Genomic DNA, 9,758 nt, shown 5'->3' on the forward strand with positions numbered 1-9,758 from the left:
TCTGACTTGAATTTTTGGACTCAGCATCAACAAGACTCTCTGGACCCTGTATACAGTGTGCACCTAGGATAACTCCATATGAAACACTTCTCCTGTCAATCAGTGGAGGAAACCAGTGCTGCACAATGCCACACAGTGTCAAATAGAAAAAGGTAGGTTTAGGTCTGACAGACTATCAACAGAATCACTTGAGAAGCTTACAGAGCAGCAGTAGAACAATAACTTTCATTGTTTTTCTCTAATCTGTTTTAATAGTTTTCATTGATATTCTCACACTACTGACTGTAGAAATCAAATTTGTAGGCAAATGCTGAAAGCAGAAGAATAATTTACCATTACCACATTAGTATACCACATTTCTTACAAATCCCTTAAAAAACAAAAGAAAAGAGCTGAGCAACTATGTGGGAAACATTAAATTGTTGTATTACCTTATATTCAGCTAGCAGACATTAAAGCAACATAAATAGATTCAGAGTTATTTGTAAAATACAGCTGGGTAAGTGTTGGAAAGTATTCAGTTGTATACATATGATTATTTTGATGGTATTATCATTTGTGTTAGCTTTTGGCATCACATTATGTAATGGACTTGTACTATAAGAATTCCTGGAGACTGATTTTCAGGAAACAAATTCTTAATTATTTTAGCAATTTTAATCAAGAGATTGGAGACAAACATTAGACTGTGACTACTGGGCAGAAGTAGGATATTACAAGAAGATCTCACTATAAGTATGTGTTGAAATGCAGAAAACTTAGGGCACATATTTGCACAATACCTGCCTCTGGTGTACTGCTCTGAGTGAATGTGTGCACACACTAGAGTATAAATCAGTTTGTAAATGATGCATCTACAGAATCCAATTTGAAGACAAACCTGTTCAAGAAAATGAACCAATAAATGGATCATCTCAAACAGATCCTATAGCTGAAAATCAGCTTTCCCAAACAAACTGTTCCTAAATGATTCATGACCATTTTGCTATGAGAATTCAGGTTCAGAGTTCAAAGGCTGCAGCAATTAAATCTGAAAGCCTTCCCTGTGAATTTAGCTAAATAATCACTGCAGAATATGAAATAATAACTGGTCGTGCTGTAAATTTCATAGTGAAAGCATTGAAATGTCAGAAGTTAATATTCAACTAAATAAATACAAAATAATCAAGTAATCCAAGGAAGGAAGTCTATTCCTTAATATTTTTCTGTGATTTATTTCTACTGCAGTACTGACAGCACAGTAGCAGACTATAGTATAGTCCTAGGATCCAATATGCATTGATTTGGTGTCTCATATAAGTTAACATCTATTTCTCTAGTTTTTCAGAACACTATTAGGAGTTCCAGGCAAAGAGGACAATCTGGAGCACACTGTGGGCCATAGAACTAACTCACAGAGCGGTCCACAGCTCTGGTCTGCAAACTGTAAGTATGCTGTTGTTTGACTATGCACATAATACATAAAATGTGTTTACATTAATAAGCACAGTTGACTTTACTGGAGCTGTAACAGAGCATACTCAGGAAAATCAGAGAGCTCTGTCTTCACTTGCCCTAGATATACAAGAGCTTGCTGACAGTTACTGCTCTTGGTTCACTGCAGTTCCTCTGACAGTTACTGAGGCAGCTCTAACTTTCATTCCTTTGAAGTGTAAAAAGCTCCACACATTTTCTTCAATAGTGTTTACCCAATTAAGCGGGATGTTTTTTGCTGATGAGTGATGGCAGTTGACTGCAATGGGAGTTAAGCCTCCAGGCCTGAGGTCATGACACTAAGAAAACAAATGTCAATTACTGACTACCAGAATCAAAAAATGAAAAGGGATTGCCCAAATATGCACTGAACAGTAGAACACTAATGGAAATCTACAGCGTGTTGATTGTGCTCCCCTCTAGACAGCAGTCTCCTAGATTTCTTTTAGCAGAGAGGTACTGTACATACACAATGCCTGCTAGCTTGGTTTTAGTTTACACCACATGGCAGAGCTTTGTCCATAACCACAGAGTTTATATGCATTACGGAGCAGTCATGCATTAAAAAAGCACTAAACTTGATAATAAGAATAGCTGAGCTGCTTGAACTGCTATGCTTTAAAATTCTTAGTGACCAAAATTTTGAATCTGGAAGAGATAGATTTAAAAAAAAAATAATACTAAAAAACCCACCACCGGAACTACAAAGCATGATGTGACTTGCTTTTAAACTTATGGGTATGGGTGCTTTGCATGAATAGATGTGATCATTGTTCACAGTGTAGAAGAAAAGTCATTGGAAGACTAGGAGGTAGCTCCTAAGAGAGGAATTTCAGCACAGGTGGCAGGAAGACTGTTGCAGGTGAAGGGTGAAATGACATGAATATTGGGATATTTTACAGAGATAAGGAGGAGAAACTTAGTAATCCTCATACCACAATCAGCTAGTGAAGTATCTTTTTACATAGTCATCCTCATTGTGTTTTTCCAATGGTTTGGGAAGACATTCGGAGGAAAAGATGAAGAACTAAAGAGAGGCATGGACAGCAAAGAGGGCTGACAGCAGTCCAGACTCAGATAGCATTCCTTAGCTCATAGCAGAACCAGTGATATTGAGTGTGGTTTTGGTATAATAGATGCTCAAAGTTAAATCTGTCTCTGCATTTTTGTCATGTGCTGGTCTGGTTCAGGAGTTACTTCTGTTGATTGTGATTTCAGTGGAAGCACAAGACAGGATTCAGTCCTTGAGAGGGTCTCCCCTCTCCTTTTGTACTGAGTCTGAATACATGAGTTCCACATTTCACTACCCTCTGTTAAAAACAACATTAAGCATATTCCCAGCCCGGAGGCCATCACAAACAAATCCAAGCCAAAGAGTCTGCAGAGATCATTTCTCTGAATAATATATACCCAAAACACAAGGGTATTAACTAGGTGGAACATTCTCTTGAGGACCTTCTAATGGTGCATCAATCCATCAGTGTGCCAATTTGCACATATGTGAAAATATTCAATCAACACGCCCTTAAAATGCTATCCCTTTTTCCTGTGCTATTTGTGAGAAACCAATATACTGGACTAAGCCTCCCCAGCACAATGACCAACATGAAAGTAGGTCAAGTCCCTCATTCTCCTCTGCTCAGCTTGATTTTACAGACTAAACATTGCAGGAGCTGCTGAAGGGAGCTGGAGTCAGAAGCAGCAGTGAATTTAACTCCTTTTGGATATGCTGTATTGTGTTCAATAGCCCATATAATTGAAGAACAACATCTCTCTACTGCAGAGAATTTCACTTCTGATCAGGGAGAAATTCCACAGCAGAAAAAAAAGTGGAAACCAGGAATACTGTTTACATTTATTAACATTTGCTTTTTATTAGACGGAAACCATGAAAAGTTTAACTCTTCATTGATGTAATCTCTTCTCTATTTACTATGTGCTTACAAACAGCTTGCAGTTTTGGTAAATGCTATTATTTAGATTGGCTGGCTAAATAATCTGTGAGAATAGGTTAAATCTTTGCTGAATGCTCAGCTATTGAGGTTAGCAGCAAGAATCCAAACTGGCTGAATGTAACTGCTAGAATCAGCTTATTGAAACACAGAACTGGTTTACAATCCAGCATTTCATACATTGTTTCTATTAGCAAATGCAATTAACTAGACTACATAGCAAGTACATCTGCCTATAGTGCACAGAGCCAAGAGAACACATTAGAAACCATAACTTGCCAAGCAGAGGAGGAAAGCTTGGAAGAGCATCATTATTTACAGTAACATTTTTCATCTCAGTGACAGTATCAAATAAAATATCACTGAAAAAACAGAAACCCAAACCAAAACACAATACATTGCAACAAAACAGAGAAGGAAGGGCAGAATTGAAAGGACCTTTTTGCATAACAAAGACTGCACAATTCTAAATCAGACCTGTCAGCTAGAGAGTCCTTTGAGACTTTTACACTGTAAATTATTTAGGCAACTGAGTGATGAAGGATAATTAGCAGAAATCTATATTCCAAGGTGACTGTGACTAACCGTAAGAAAGAAACAAAAAAAGAAGGCTCTTCAGACCGTATTGTGAAGGAGGTCCAGCAGGAGGACTAAAGTTCTAGATATATTTTGAAATTCTGTGATAAGAACAAAATTTATTAGATTTATATTGAGTACCAAATATAATTTCAGTATTTCTTTGGTTAATATAGGATAGGGAAGTGGTATAAGAAGCTTTTCCCATTCTTTCTGCCCACACCTCAGGCTCATGAAAGGTTTGTTGTCAGAGCATTATTTGAACAGAAATTAGAAATGGCTATGAAAAATTACAGTCAGACAATATCATAATATCAGAAAAACAAGATAAACTGTGGGAGCTGGGGCAGGCAAAACACCACCAGTCATACAGTTTGAACTCTGTCTGGTCAGATCTGAAAGTGCACAGCGTGAGTAAAGAGACCTGTTAGAGACTGCAGGAGTCACTGCATCGTACAGTTTTGAGTTTTCAACTCGGGAATCCAAAAGATTGTGTCCTTGCTTCTGGGTCGAGCATGATGTACAAGCATGTTTGTATACATCACAAAATCACAGAAAGATTCAAGTTGGAAAAGACCCTCAGGATCAGCAAGTCCAACTGATAACCCTAAACCATATCCCCAAGCATCACATCCAAACAGCCTTTAAACACATCCATGCTTGGTGACTCAACCACCTCCCTGGGCAGATGTGTCCAGAGAACAAGATAATGTGCTGTCCCATGTGTAGATTAATTGACTTATTGTCTCCAGTACAGATGTGTACATTGCTTTATTGTGCAGCCTAATTTTCTAGTTCACATTTCTTGATGGAATTACAAGAACAGACTTCTGATTAGGTTAGCAGTGAGCCAGAAGTCACAAGTCAGGATTTGAAGAACAGTAACTGTCAGCATTCATCCTGTGTGCTGCTAACCTATCCACAGTAGTCTTCTCAGAGAAGCAAAGTCCCATCCTAATGATTTACACAAAGACTGAGGGAGTAGAATTAAATTATTTCTTTAACCAATAGAGGGTCAGTGACAGAATCAGAATTGAAATTAAGGCAGACTTAGCTTCCAAATTTAGTCTCTAACTGTTGTACCTTGTTTTTTCCTGAGGCACAATACAGGATGTGCTATCTCTGCCTATAATTACTGTTTGATATGCTTCAATTATTTTATTAGATCAAGCAGGAAGACTTCAACTGACATTTCAAGAAAGCAAGCCCCCTGGGAATCCTAGATGGTAAGGGGGTGGGGGGTGTGTGCAAAATCTCTAGAGGCAGATATCAATACAAAAAGTACAACAATTTTCACTGTAGTGAGGGTATCACTATTCAGTGGCAACCAATTCATTTCACAAATCTTGTATTTGCTTTAAAATCAAACAAACAACAAAAACCAGACAGTTCTGAAGATCTAAAGAGATTGCAATCATAGCTATATCATGCAACTAACACACACCTTAAGTCAAATTCCTGATAACTTTTTATGTGTGATGATGGCAAATGGTTAATGTAATAAATATAACTTCTGAAATTCTGATTACAATGAGAGCAAAAGCATGAGGCACTTGAGAACACTGTTTACACAAATTACTGAAGTGGAAGATAAATATGCAACTCAGCCTTGGGACTCATAGGAAACCACAAAACTGAACAGGCAGATGAATTAGAGAAGTAATATTTGAACTTCTTTGTCTCAGTTCAGAACATTCTGTAACTACCACTTACAGCCAGTAGCATCTTTAACAAGAGAGAACTAGCAGGCTTCACTTAAAAAACTAAAGCTATGATGCCATGCACTCACAAACAATTAACATTAGTAACATTCTATTTGTTATCAGCTGGTAAAGGTGCCTGGGATTTGGTCATAATAGAAGGATTGATAATAAGAAATGACAGCAGGAATCAGGCATTAGTGCTGTTTGAACCTAATTCTCCTTTTCACTGATGTTTCTGTCTACTCAATTCACATATGAATTCATCTGTTTCTTATTCCTGTTCATTGGCAAAGTGTTAACAGGACTTGAGTTTTCACCATTAAAAGCAGATATTCTTTGTTTTCTTAGATACCAGATTTTTATTATTTATGAAAAATATGCCACATCATCTGCAATTATTTGAATTTCTCTAGTTCAGCACAGAAGGAGAGATAATTTCTGTCTCTGGAAGGGATTATTCAATAATTTTATGTTCTTTCCCAGTTATAGAATAGAATAGAATAGAACAGAACAGAACAGGTTGGAAGAGACCTTCAAGATCATTGTGTCCAACCCATCAACCAATCCAACCCACCTAAACAACTAAACCATGGCACCAAGCACCCCATCAAGTCTCCTCCTGAACACCTCCAGTGATGGTGTCTCCACCACCTCCCCAGGCAGCCCATTCCAATGGGCAATCACTCTCTCTGTATAGAACTTCTTCCTAACATCCAGCCTGAAGGCAAGAGCTACCACCAGGAACTGAAAGATGTTGTGTGCACCACGTTTCTGCATGACCATTAGCAATTTTTTGCTAAACTGCAAATAACAAGCTTACATGAGTGTTTAATTGTTTCACAGCCTCATTAGTACATTTTAGAATTCCTCTATTAAAAAAAAAAATAGTACATCTGTGCACACACTGTAATAATTGTTAAGCTTTGGATGTACACTGCACCTGGAAGTCGCAGTCACATAGCTCCAGGGCGATTCCCGTGGCCCTCTCAAAGAATACTACACAAAAATGAAATTTCATGGCACTATAGGAGCTGGCTGTTGTTCCCAGAAGCAAAAGAGTTCACAAATAAAAATACAGAGTAATTTATTGATTTTTTTTACTCTGAAGGGTTTTAGGTCATTTTCAGATATTATTAATTCAGCAAAACTCTAATGCTTCTGTATTTGCTATCACTGGATATCAAAAAGACAAGTCCAAAGCAAAAATTTAAACATCTCAAAAGGCTGAGTATTCTTCAAGTTTCAGAAATTACTCAAAGGGCTAATTGAGATCCAAATTTAAAATTCAAAGCTGATCAAGGTTTTAATTCAGAGTTAGCCTGCTGTCTGATCTATGATTATACTGAATTTTAAATTAAGCTATGTAAAATACTTTGCTCTAAGAAAAAGTAGGGAAGAAAGAGTTATGTGCTTAGATTTATATTTTAGTAGAACATGGTTTATAACATACCAGATACACTTTATATATGTCACCTGTTATCTGTAAAAATGCAACCAGAGGTAAATATTTTTACTGCACAGAGATTCTCAAAATAGATGAGGTACTCTAAAACAAAGGGAAACAGAAGCAGAGACAGGTGCCTAGGGTCACACAGAACAAGGACCAGAGCTAGCCTTCTGAATGCAAATTTAGTCACCTAAGTGCAGGTTATGTGCTTCTCAAATACTTATTCTGTAGCAGTATTCTGACTAACTCAGGAACTCAAGAAATCGAATTTTTTGCTTCATTTGTTTATGACCACACTATTTGTGAACTATAACTATGATGTAGCTATAGTTTTTTCAGAAACAAAAAGGCAGGGAACTGAGGGTCATGTGGGAGTATCACTATGAACATTTCTACAAGCCTATAAACAGAACCTTCTATCTATAGATTAAATTTGTGTCTGTCTTCAAACCTGAAAACATAGGGACTTTAGGTCTTAGTAACCTGAGCTCTTCCCAAACTCATTTAAAATTTCTTAATGTAAAAGAACTGAACTGGAAACCAATCTCCTCAACATCTCTAAAAGCCTTTTAGTTCAGTCAGGACAATTTTTATTATTAATTTTGAGTTTTCCCTGTAATTAAAAGATAAGAAAGTATTAAACATATGGCAAAGATCTATGGTTGTTGGAGAGCTGTGTCTGCTGGACACTGAGGAACCAAAGTAATTATTTTTCAGTAAAAATATATCAATTTCAGTTATTACCCAGGAGCTGCTTTTATGTTGTGAATTAAACTTCACATAAAATGGCTTATATTTAAAACAAGACTTCTTCAATCATCTCTGAAGTAATTAATTCCCATTCAATGGTACTAGAGTAGCAGGATAAATAAGTATGAAAAGAAGCAAAGGCCAACACCTACACTCTGTCAAGGTTATTCTGTCAGCTGGCAAAGATCACACAGCACAAAACCCACTCAAATTTAAAGAGAGGTGTATTTGAACTTCAACTTACCTTTAATATAAGCTATCAAGGAAGCAAATTCAGTCTGGCAAGCTGAAGTAACTACTCTTTAAGTAGTCTGGCTTTTCTCACAGCATTCATTTCAAATAACTTGTAAATTTCTACACAAAGTAGATCAAGTCCAATTTAAGAAGGATGCATGTACAAGGTAGTATCCATGCACAGTTGTTTTAGGTGAAAAACTAGGAGAATAAACAGATTTTAAGTAAAGATCAATCCAAGGATTTAAGAAAGAAAAGATTATTTTAAAAATTAACCAAGTTCAATCTGAAAGTTGCTAGCAAGGTTGATATACAAAACATAACCATTATGGATATAATAATTCAGAATAATTACTTAGGGATACTGAAAACACCTCTATTTTGAATGTGTACACATTGGATCTCTCCTTCTCAAACTTGTTATCAGGAGTCAGAACACCTGGAGAAGTGCTCCTGCCACATCATGCAAAATTATTACACGAATCACAATTCTAACAGATTTCATTTGGTTGGAATGAGAAGCAAAAGTGCTAGGTTTGATACAGACTCTCTCTCATGAGCTCTCCCAGATCCTTATGCAATTCGGTAGATAAAAGTAGTGAATGGTCAAATGGACACAACTCCTAAGGGTTGAGCTTACAGTAATGTTACACATAAAACCAAAGTACCTAAGAGTATGAAACTGCACGCATTCCTAAATGCTATCAGACTTGGAAAATCAAGACTACCATCATATGCACACAGAAAAGCACATTCTGAAAACCAAGAACCAAGCTCAGATGAAAAGAATTCATGCACACATTTTAAGAAACAACATCAAATATGTTCTAAGTATGCTACCTGATTCTAATAATACTAATTCAAAGAAAAGAAAATAAACCCTTGAATATTCAAATGAGCAACACTCTTCAAATGATATACAAAATTTAGGGTGCAATACACACACCTACTTGCTGATTGTTTAGGAAATACCAAAACCTCATCTCGACCACTACAGCCTCAAGCTATGAAGCTCCCCCTTTGTTGGATGCTAGCTTATTAGCTAAGATGCCATTTAGTCATGCATCAGTTTCCTTTAATCACAGCAAGACAGCATTCCCATGTTTTCACATGAGTTTTAGATTCTGGCTCAGCTGCAAGGAAGCACTTTACATATCCATATAAACTATAAATGAGTCAATACAGACTGTCAGTCTCGTAGGTAATTATGCATGCCATCCTTCTGCTAACAGTTGGAGTCTACAGAGCTCAGCAGTGCTAACCAAGACCTCATCTACACCAGGAAGCAGAGTCATCATTATCTCACCACTGCTGGCACAATTTCATTGCTGCAGACTTTTATATCAATGGGTAGACTTTGCATTTCCAAGTACAGGTCAAGCATATATGAAGTGTTGTTATGCAGTTATGTCCTGAATTCAGACTTTTCAGAATGCATTTCACAGAAAGGAATATAAGTGCATATAAAATAAAGTGTATAAATTACAAACAAATTCAGAATCAAGAGACTAATTACCCAATTTTTTACACCTGTATCAAGTAAACATAAAAAGGAAATTATGTCTGTGTATGAAATTTTGAGGACAGAAGTTCAGGTAAAAAATTACCACCTGAGGAACGTGG

The sequence above is a fragment of the Dryobates pubescens genome, chromosome 17 (genome assembly GCF_014839835.1).
Source record: "Dryobates pubescens isolate bDryPub1 chromosome 17, bDryPub1.pri, whole genome shotgun sequence".
Classification (NCBI taxonomy): Eukaryota; Metazoa; Chordata; class Aves; order Piciformes; family Picidae; genus Dryobates; species Dryobates pubescens.